The 11,771-nt window shown below is 40.2% G+C and overlaps 1 protein-coding gene across 1 annotated transcript in view; it reads left to right on the top strand.

Annotated features, from left to right (window-relative positions):
• The first annotated feature begins 11,548 nt into the window (after positions 1–11,548).
• RAB2A (RAB2A, member RAS oncogene family) overlaps positions 11,549–11,771 on the top strand; it is a 43,554-nt gene continuing 43,331 nt past the window's right edge. Inside the window, exon 1 of the mRNA XM_072852434.1 lies at positions 11,549–11,728. The gene's annotated coding sequence lies outside the window, so the exon portion shown is untranslated. The remainder of the gene's footprint in view (positions 11,729–11,771) is intronic.

Below are 11,771 nucleotides of genomic sequence, written 5' to 3'. Positions count from 1 at the left end.
CTAAATATAAACCAGCATATACACTGTGTCACAGCTTTCTTTGGACTTATATAGTTTCTGTTTATCAAATATGATACTAATCATATTAATTTGTTATAAATAAACATATAATAGGTAATGTATTTTCCCCTCATAGAACTGCACTCATGAGAATTAAATTTGTAATTTCATTTTTTCCCATTCAATAGTCAGGATTAACAGAACTTCAATTCTCATCAAGGTAATTACTTTAAAAGAAGGCTCAGCAAAGTACTACTTCTTACTGGTTGGTTTCTCAGTTCCAGTCTACTTTTCTCTAAAACTCAGCTAGATCACATGCACTACTAAGCACCAGTTAGACCTCTGTAATTCTCTTTGGCGGAAAAGGCAGAGCCCAACTTATATATACAAAAATGCATGGAATTTACTCACCTCAGAACATAAGGTCAAACATCTGCTTACTGCAAGTATGGTATTTAAGCCTATTTGATCTTTATCTGAGGTGCAGGATTAAATGTTTGCATGTTTTAAGAGACACTTGTAACTTAGCATTTGTAAAGCTGAGCTACTGCACTATTCCAAACAATGGGACAATTCCATGTTCCATATTGACTTATGTAAAACAAAATAAATATGCCTGTTGTCATTACAGCAAAATTTTCATGTAAGAAAGTACAATGAAATCTTCAGCATTTTTTTCATAATTTAAATGCAAATTACTGGCAGAAAATTCAACTTATGAAACCTGAAAGAATGAGCCACAGGGTGCATGGAATGTTCAGCAAAGCCATCTAGTTCATGGCCCAAAAAGTCCCAATTACAATTTTTCTTTCCAGTAAAAGTAGAAAGAGAAGCAGGCTTAATCCAGACAAATTAGGGATGAATTTACTGGGAAATATTAACAAGCCTATGAATCTCTGTATGGCCCCTTTGATTTGGAAACGAGTCGATTTGTATAATTGATCTGTACTTACCTCTTCCTTTTCTTTCTCTTCTTCCTTTCAATGTCTACTGTAATCAACATATTTTTTCCAAAACAGTTGTTTTTATTTTATACATGACATTGTACTACTTAAACTGGATATTGCATTATTTCCTCTGTTTTCATTGGACATAAATATTGTAATTGTCATAAGCTTTTCTCTCTGTTTTCTCTTTGCTTCAACTGGCATTATACTAGAGGAACTATACATTTTCATTGCATTCACTGGAGGGAACTGTTTTAATACCTTGCTTTGAGTCATCAGGATACAAATATTTTGATCTCTACTTAGTCTAACTCACGTGAATTAGATTAGTACTGCCATACCTTTCTGGGAAGGTTGGCTGTTTCACTTCTTTCTGTGCCAAGACAAGTTGCATTCCCAATACATGGCAGAACTTTATTGCATACCTTCACAGAGTATGCCCAATGGAGAGGATGAGAGGGTGACTATGGCCTGACTGCTAATGCAAAAAGAACTTATCTACTATGCTCCTGGTCACTCTTTTTGTCAAGGACAGCTCTGCTTTTCCCCATCATGTGGCTAGGTTCATGTGCATGGCAAAAAGAACTATGGAAAATTTCCACATTCCTGGTTGCTCACGGAAAAAATAATTCAGGCTCTTCCCTGTATGCTCCTCCGTTGCCTCTGTCAAAGAAAACAACTAGAAGGAGTACTAGGAGCAGGCTCCCAGTTCTTACAGGGCGTAAGTTAGCATGCTGACTCTGTTGTTATATGGCCTTGGCCAGTTGTTATACGGCTGACGATTTCCTAAAAGGAGCAAGTTTGGTTTTTATTTCTGAAACACTAAATTACTTTTCATAGTTTGTGGACCACTCTGTGCTCATACTAGGGAGTACTATATACTGTGTATTTTTTTCTTACAGCACCAAGGAGTTCTACAAAGAGACTGGTCATCTAACCTTTTGAAAACATGGGAAAAAAATACCATGCCTGAAATTGTTTCCTAGAAGGCCATTTTGTCAATTTTCATTTATTTTTTGACCACATAAAATAAATCAAGGTCATTCTGAAGAAAATACAAATAGGATTGAGAAACATAGCAGGAAAAAATTGCTGAATAGGAATAGGCCTTGGAGAAGAGGACTGTCAGCATACCACAGGGCAAGCCTTATGGTGATGAGGGCCTGGCACTGCCATAAACTGCAAGCATTTTCTATGCTAAGCAATTATGATGACATGAAGGTTGTGACAACTAAGCAAGCTTCACTGTTAGAAAGGATGGGATTACCATGACTAGTGATATCATCTGAATTTAAGTCTTAGCAGACAAGAGCTTCCTTAAGTCAAGATGCAATACAACCCTTCTTTCTATTTGTGGACTAGAAATAAAGAATTGAAAAATCCCTTTTTTAAGTGGTATAGAAGTAAACTATAGAACTATAAAAGAAGAGACTCTCCATCAAAGAGAAATCTGATGAAAAATAAACTGGACCTTGGAGCCAGGAGAATTACTTTCCTCCTACAGTTATTGCCATGAAACATAAGACAGAATCCTTGACATCCAAAATTTTGTAATACTTGACATCTCATGATCAGAGCAACAAGATATTCTCAATAAACATGTAGAAATTGAACACCTAATAATTTTCCATCTGAAATGAATGCAAGTTGATGGGGTGGCGGGGTGTTGCCCCATTACAATTCATTCTCTTGGGTTTTTTGCCTTTCTAGGATGTACTGTTTACCTTTCTCAGCCAGTGTATGAATGGCCGACAGATAATTATATAGGAACCTTAATGAAGAGAAAAAAATTAACACTTGCCCACCTTCTGATCTGTGGAATTAAAGACTGCCTAGCTTACAATGTAAGGCTACAATGGCACAGCTCACGTGGGCAATAACAGCTTTGGTGTGACCTTCACAGCCTGAAGACAAGTGAGGGAAACTGTGCTGAAATAACCTTAAAAAGGCTGGAGTTCTGAAACAGACTAAATCAAATGAAGGAAAATACATCCAGAAGCACGTGCTGCCTTCTACATCAACAATGGCTGAATATAGAAGAAGCCTACATAAGTATTTGTTAAAGTAAAACACCTTCTAATTTAAAATTATTAAGATGAAGCCTATTCAGTGGAATGCACAACGAACAAGTACTTAAAAGATAAATAAACCTCTAGTTTCATGCTATTTTGGTTTGTTAACATTTAAATAATTTCAATAGGAACTTAAATCCTTTTTACATCACTTTAGCTATGGTTTAGCTACAAACGTTTTAGTTAGAATTACCAGACATTGCTATTATACCTTTCAGACAAAAATGTAGGGTAGGTTATATAACTTCCTACCCTATTCCTTCCTTCCTATATTCCTTCCTACTCACCAAGATATGCTAATATCTTGGTGATATGCTAAAATCACCAAGATATAATATCTTGGTGGAAAAAGATCATTTCTGTGATGCTGACCCTAAGATTTTTTCAACTCAAATCCTTTAACAACTCTGCTGACTTCCAGAATCTTAGACAGTTCCTTGCTTTCTACAGCCACCAAAAGAAATCAATGGAGGTGTCTGAAAAAGAAAAAAAATAATTACTATTGGAAGATAAAAGGAAAAAAAAAAAAAAGAGAGAGAGAGAGAGAGCGCTTCTTTTTAACCCTTTCAGACCAAAACATTTTCAATTTGAAAAAAATGTGACCAGGCTTGCCTACTCCTATTGTCTTTTAAGCAAACCAATCCCCTTAAAGTTGTCTCACTTCTTGCTATGAGTAAACAGGAAGTTTTCATGATTTTCACTTCCTGTGAGCCTGTGCATTAACTCTTTATTTACCTTCCACTTTTTCTTTATTAAAACATTGTCAAAACAATTTTTGAGATCTAAAGAAAATTAAGAAAAATTCTGCCTCTAAGGTAAAAAAAAAAATATTGAAAATTTGCCTTGATGCCAGTTTGACTTCTGTACTGATCTCTGACATTGTCCGTGTAACACTAATATTCCATGCTCTTGTGATTCTTGTGACACGAGCACACATTTTCTAATGCTTCTCAGAATTAAAAAAAAAAAAAATCAACATATCTTTTCAGTTGGTTTGTTAGCTATTTCAAGGTTATTTCAAGGATCCTTTTGTTTTCCCGATTTTTATGGGAAAAATGTATTAAAATTTATCATGTGCTGTTTTATCAAACTGTTTATTTTTATATCAGGCCAGTGAAAAACAAGGTTATTTGCAAGGAAAAACAGGGTGCAATGATAACAGTGGCAAAGGCCATTAGTAAATAAACAGGGATAAAGCAGAGGTCATGTAAATATTTCCACGGGTGCAAAAACCTAAAATATGAGTACAGCTGGGAAACTGAAGAACTATACTTTTACTTTTTGTTGCACTGGCTTGAAAATGTAGTCTCAATTGTATTTTGAAAACAAAAGATGGTATTAAACTGATTTTTTCATTCCCCAAAAATTATTTGTCAATGTAGTTGATCTACAATAAAACATTAGATAACTATAGTGATTGGAGAAACACGGTGTCTTTCAGAATGCGTTACTTTTATTTTTAGTGTTCAGCTAATAGCATTTAACTAAGGCCGTTAGTTAAATACTACACTATTCTACACATAGGTTGTGATGAAAAAGAAACCAATTTCCAAACTTTTTTCACCAGATCAAAAGGAACAATGAAACTTCGCTTAGGTCTGTTGAAAATATATTAATTGGCCTTTAGTAAAATTGATGTATTTCTGAAAGCAAAACAGAGGCTACAGAAATTGTGGGAAAACAGCCCCTGCACATGCATTCCAGCTGTTAGCTGAAATCCTAGCCACAGCTGCCCGGACTAGGACCCTCAGAGCCCAAGTCACCTGTCCCTCATAGGCATGTATTTCTAGGTACTCTGCTCAGAAGCCCAGTCTCCAGCTTCCTGCTTCTCCACTCCAAATTTTTAATTTCTCATCTCTTTGCCCCTAAACCCCCTGGTTTTCCAGTCCTCTTATCCAACTTTTCACTGGAGGTATTTCTTCTCCTATTGCCCTAAATCCTCTCATTCCAATCCCCAACTTCTCCCAGCCAAGAGATGCCTACTCCTTCTATTCCCTGCACTCACTCTCCTCATACCTGAGTGGGAACGTCTAAGCATTTTCATTTCTTTGCTCCACACCACCCGTCCCAGAGTCCAGCAGATACCTGCTGCTCTGCCCCTCCTCATCCTGTTGTTCTCTGCGTACACAGCCTCTGCTGCTTCCCACACTCTGGGCCTAAATGGCGTAAAAAAAAATAGAGATTCTAATATGACTGCTATGTCATGAATTACATACCTAGTAAACCAGTCAGAGTTTAAAGGTTTACGTCATTCAAATGTTAAGCTATACTCACTTTCTTGAAGGCAAAAATTAAAAAAGCAGTGTAAGATAAGTCTGTATTCCAGCTCCACAAGTGAGAATCCTATTATGAAGCCTAAGAGATGGAGGACTGGGAATAAAAGACTAATTTGCTTCATTCTTTCTGTGCAAACAAGAAATCTGCATTAAATCACCCATTCAAGATAGACAACAATCTGTCAGATTGACCTGCAGAGGGGAACACAGATTCCTATCCACAAGAGATAAAGAGACCAAATGCATCTGAGCACTTCCTGATGCTTCCAAAAGCCCTTGTCACAAAATGAAACTGAACACAAACAATAAACGAGAACCTTGCACTGCCAAAATCAAGTATCCCAAGCCCTGTAACTGGAGGGAAAAATGGAATTTCATCACTGGATTCAGCTATAAAGTCCAGGGTGTAGGTTGGAGCACTTCATATAAGACCCAGTCAGCAATGAGCGGGTCAGAAACCAAAAGGGAATTTCAGAATTTCTTTCAGAAAGGTTGCACCAACAAATTTCAATGTTAAGGACAAAAAAATGCAACAAGCAATTTCAACAGCTCTCTGGCTGCAAGTGAGAACTGTTCCCACATCTCAAGGACATACCTGAGCATACAAGATGATTGCATTAACAGATCTAACAAAAGATGTGCCAGTTTTGCAAGAGAATGCTAAAAAATGAAAAAAAAACCAAAAACTGTGCCATCTAACTCTCATTAAAGACAAATTAAAAAAAAAAAAATTAAAAATCCAGTATGGGTGGTGGTTGTGATAATCCACTATGAAAGTGAAATATCCATAATTTTACCACAGACAACATGAAAAGTCAGTAAATACCACTGCTTGATGCTGCACATCAAAGACATTACATGGGCTTCTACCATTACTTCAGTTTACAAGTTTGGGACAAGTAAAAGTGTTATGAACCTAAAGCCAAAGTACTAGACTCTTAAAATCCTAGATTGGAAGGAGGAGGTACTACACTGATCAGTTGACAAATCTTTCTCTATGCCATTAATATAATGATCATTTTATGATAATTTCAGGGGATTTATCAATAGGCCGGATTGTCCCTATAGTCCCTAATCTTAATATCTAAAAGGGATTCTATGATGGACTTTATAAGACCTCAAAATATCCTAGATCTTCTATAAATAAAGGAAAAACTAGGATGGCTGACAAGGGGCTGTTCACTTTTTATGCTTAACAGGTACCTAGAAATTCTCTTTCCAAAGGCAGACCTTCACTGAGATTTATATACATTTGACTGTCTTCCTGCAGGATCTGCTCTGCATATTTCCACATGAGGTGGGGTCCCATTCTCAACGTTTATAATAATTAAAATATGCTATATATTGCCTTGTTGCTTACATAAAATACAAATCCAATCTAAAAATTATTAAATAAAATTCACAAATAAGATAAATTGTAGCATATAATTAATGTTCAGAAAAAGTACATACAGACAGATTAAATGCCAGACACTAGAAAATAACATTTCCTATTCAGCATCTGTGTAAATAATTTAACAGCACAAAGGAATGATTTACAAATTGTAAGCTAAACTGAAGAGTGGGTAGAGATTGACTTCTAACAGTTAAATGACAATACAGTGCAAATTATAATTAAAGTGTGGTGGTATTCACATGTTGTGCTGGGGTTCTGCTTTTGTGGTTTAGTTTCATTAAAAATTCCTGCCTAATGCTTTGCTCTGCAGAGTATCTAGAGCTTTGGATGCCTCCATGGCTCTTTCCTAAATAGTACTATTAGTGGTAAGGATCCTGCAAACCCTAAGGTTTTGCTATAAACCCAAAGTGAGTCTGCACACTGGTAGATGACAGAAATTTAGGGGAAAACTGAGTGCCACAGAAAAAAAGAGCAAACACTAGTTTTCTCAAGTGTATCAAATTTGCCAGAATATAATCCCGATACTGTCATCTTAATGAAATATTTCATCATATTTCTAAAGAGCATGTTATATAAAATCACTAACAGATAACATGCATTATTCAAGAGAACATTAACAAAAACACAAAAGCAAAGCAACCCTCTGCAAGCATTATGATTCAATATTGAATAACCACTGCTTCTTTTATATCTCCTGGCTAATAATTTTTTCAATAAGTGAGACTGAGTCCATGGTAGCCTTCTATGAAAGTATTAATGCTTAACAAAAGAAGATATTCATTTTTCTGGAAAACAGAAATTTAGACAGGTGAGAAGTAAAAATTTTTTTAAAATGCAATACCTATTTACTTACAAGCCTCTTAATAGCATTTAAACAAATGTATGTTAAACATAACTTGGAGGAAAATCAATTTTTCATTAATCTCTAGTTGGAGGCATCTAAGATTTGCAGAATGGCTGATAACATTCAGTAACTCAGGCATATGATCTCTTATCCAGCAGCAAATTAGCTTGTATTTACCATGGGATAGCATAAGCAACAAATTATTGCATGTTATCCTTGCAAGCCTCTACCAAACACTGACTCCATAAATATCCCAACAGCAGCATCACAAGCAACTGAAATACTCCACAGTTGTGCACATGCAAAACTTCTCAAGCCCTGCCAGCTGCCTGGCAAACCAGAAGAATTCTGGCTATCTCTTCACTGTGCAGCTGCTGACCCAAGCCAAGCAGTCACTGAGCCAGTCAGCAGGGCATAGCCCTGCCGTGTGGGTCGCCTGCAAGTTGGTTACCTCTGTGTCTTACCAGGCTGCCAGAGCAGAAACAGGTAGGGCTGCCTTCTCTCTGAACTGTCAGTCACATCAGCAGGCTGTTAGATGGCTAAGCAACAGTGTTAAAGACACCCACCCATTTCACTGGAAATTCTGCAGTGTCTGTATTTTCTCCCCATCAGCAATCTGCACTTTTACAAAATGGAAATTCCCTTTTCTGATCAGATTTAATTCAATCACATCAGGCCAATTTTGCTTGTGTCAAAACTGAAGTCTAGAAGATCACATAAACTGGAAACTAAGAGACCAAATCCCATCGGTGAGGTAAAGAGAATCATAGAATCATAGAATCACAGAATGCTTTGGATTGGAAGGGACCTTTACAGGTCATCTAGTCCAACCCCCCTGCAATAAGCAGGGACATCTTCAAGTAGATCAGGTTGCTCAGAGCCCCGTCCAACCTGACCTTGAATATTTCCAGGGACAGGGCATCTACCACCTCTCTGGGCAACATGTTCCAGTGTTTCACCACCCTCATCGTAAAAAATTTCTTCCTTATATCTAGTCTGAATCTACCTTCTTTTAGTTTAAAACCATTAGCCCTTGTGCTATCGCTACAGGCCCTATTAAAAAGTCTGTCCCCATCAAATACACTTGAAACTTAAAACCCTGGGATGTTAAGGAGAGATTGACAAGGCTTGACCAGCCGTCAGAGTAATACCCTTTCTGGCTCAACCATGTAGGAATCCCTGATAGTACCAACGAAGACTTGGAGCACGTCATGAGTGACTGCAGGGCTCTGGAGGAGAAGGTGAAGGACACAGAAGCCCACACAGTTCTCCTTCATATTTCCCAATGCAGCCAAGGGAGAGGGTCCTGTAGGAGAGGAGACTGAGTCAATACCTGTCTGCATGACTGGTGTAAAAGAAAGGGCTTTAGCCTTCACAACCATGGGACCCTCTTTGAGAAGTGAGGACTGCTGGGCAGAGGTGGGATCCATCTGGCAAAGCTGGCAAAAAGCATACAAAAGCATTTCAAAGCACACAAAAGCATAGTTTGTGTGGCCATGGGACAAGAATGGATTTGCCTGAACGCTAATACGGAAAAATTAAAGCTTAGCCACTCCAGTTTCCCGATTCAGCAGACGACTCTGATAGTGCCTGAACAAGGGAGGGTCCAAGAGCAGGTTAGTGGGGGCAGAGCTGCCCCATCTCTATCAGCAGCAACCTTCACTTGTACTGGATGAAATCTTATCTGCTTATGGCCTGGTTTCCTGCAGCTTTGTTCCCCGTGGTTGAGGTCACACAAACACATGTGAACAGCATGAACACCAGCTGAAGGTCTTACCTGCAGAGGGAGCACTTAGGAAGACTTGTTTTAGTGTGAATTCTGGATTGGGTTTAACAGCTGACCTCAACTGCAGCTCTTCCTTCACCCAACGTACTCCACTCCATCCAGATGCCAGTTTTCATGATCATTACTGGGACAGGGAACATAGAAGCAGACTCCTACACACGCAGCTATGTGAAAGCGGAAGCCCAACTTTCATAAGAAACAAGGCAAAAACATGGTTTTCTGTGAAAGCTCATTCTAGGATAGGATAGGAATTGTTAATTAACAAAAATTTATATCGAAACTTCACTTCTGGGACATAAAATAATGGAGAAGTGGCTTTCTTCCCTGTGCGAAGCGTTTTTAAACTAGGAGAAAATTTCACATGCCACTTTCCAATGCTCTGTTCTGTCTAGGCAAGAGCTATTCAGTATTTTCATGAACAACGTGGGTAACAAAATGGCTGAGATGAAATAAAAAGAAAAAAATAAAATACGTTTGACAAACTGAGTGGCCCTGATCAAAATTGCTGAAATTTAGCCAAGGGAAAAACGCTGCTTAATAAGGAGATACCAAACATATAGATACATTTGGGTAGTAACCATCTAGAATAAAGATCTAAGATGAAAAATAAAATTCAGATGCTGTTGGGAAAAAAAAAGAAAAAATCACATTCAGAGAGGAGCAGGTTTGGAGATACTCATTTGACTTTGTTTTGAGGTGACGAGGCTGGTGTTACAGACACATGAGAACTGCTATTTTGGACTCTACACTTTACAAATAATGTTGAGAAACTGGGAGAAGTATGGAGAAGAAAAAAAATAAAAGATAAAAATGACTGACAAGGGAACATGGAAAATGTGAATTTTTCATGTGTAAAAGGTAGATATAATGTCTATAATATATGAAGGAGCTCCTTTCTCTTTATAGTAATCTTTTTTTTTGCATGTCCACAGGGAAGAGGACAATATAAAAAATAAGCTTAATCTTGGGTTTCAGGTCTTGAAATATGGAAACAGGATTTGGCACAATCAGCTTTACTGAAGATTTTTATGAGTAAGTTAGACGCACACCTGTTAAAAGCGGTGTAAGTCAATGTTGTCCAAGTTGTTGACCTGACGCACCACAAATGAAAATCTTTATAAAGTTAAAAGCTACCAGACTGGTACAGCCAGAAAGGTGAACCTGTGAGTTCATATGAAGAAAATGCCAATGGCTCTTCAACAGTTCCACCAATTCACAGTCAACAAACAGCTGAGCTGAAGGGCACCCCAAAGCATCATCAGCCTTAGCACCTGACTGGAGAGTCCTACCGCATTACCATTACCAGGCATCTGACGCAGCCTTGGTGTAGAACTGACCCCTGAGCTAAGCTACCTTTGACTGCTCCAGACCCAAAGGTCTGGCCACATGGGACACTTCATAGGCTAAGGAAGACCTTGACGTTTCTTCCAATTCACCAGTCCCGTGTGAACCCTAAGTAGAAAGTCCTAAACAGCAGCTGTGAACTTAGGCTGCCTTCCTGGCTCGTTGCTTCCAGTTTGATTAGGAAAGACAGAAACAGAAAGGAAAAAAACCCCTTTTCATGCCAGAACTCAAGTTTGATGATAAAATAAACTTGTACAGAATGGCTTGCTAGTGTTCACGCTTAAAGGCTTCTCTAGCTCAGAGCTGGCTTCGCAGCCTTAGATCAAGCTTTTTTCCCTGGATCCTCTCAGCCAGAAACACCATAAATGCTTCAAACGGCAGCGCTGGGTTTTGTCCACAAACCTTCACCCATCCTCGTACTTCAGCACCCCTGACCCTGGTGCAAACCAGGAGCTCAGCAGCGCCTAACAAAGCCCGGCTGCCGCCATTCTCCTCTTCCCAGCCTCTCCCCGCAAGGCAACTTTCTCCCCCCGCGGAGCCGCTCGGGGGTCACCGCGGGGGAGACGCCACGGCACCCGCCGCCACGACAGCCCTCTGACGAGACGCCGGCCTCCCGGGTCGGAGCACCCTCTCACTTATTCCTCCCACCAAGGCGAAGGGAAAAGAGCGGCCCCAGACCCCGGCACCCGTTAGAGCGGGCGAGAGAGCGGGATCATCCCCAGCAACCCCCCGGCGAAGCCCCCAACGGCTCCCAGCCACCGCCTTCCCTCAGACCCAACGGGCGACGGGGCGGGGCGGGCGGCGGACCCCGCCCCCACGCCGGCGGGAGGCGGGAGGTGGCCGCGCGCGCCGGGCCAGCGGCTACCTCAGCACTTCCGGGTCGGGGGCGGGGCGGAACGAGGAGGTGGCTGCGTGACGTTGCCGGAGGGGTCCGGGGCCGCTCGGCGCCTGTTATTGTTCTCGCCGCCCGCTCTTCCCGCCGCCGCGTCTGCCTTCCCCGGCGCCTTGGGGAGCGGCGGGAGGGTAGCAGCGACCGAGCGAGCCCGCCGGCGCAGGGGCGGAGGTAGGAGCGAGCGAGCGGTGCCCGCGGAGGCGCCCGGCGGGAG

The sequence above is a fragment of the Ciconia boyciana genome, chromosome 2, assembly GCF_034638445.1.
Source record: "Ciconia boyciana chromosome 2, ASM3463844v1, whole genome shotgun sequence".
NCBI lineage: Eukaryota > Metazoa > Chordata > Aves > Ciconiiformes > Ciconiidae > Ciconia > Ciconia boyciana.
This window is presented reverse-complemented; position numbering and strand designations above follow the sequence as displayed.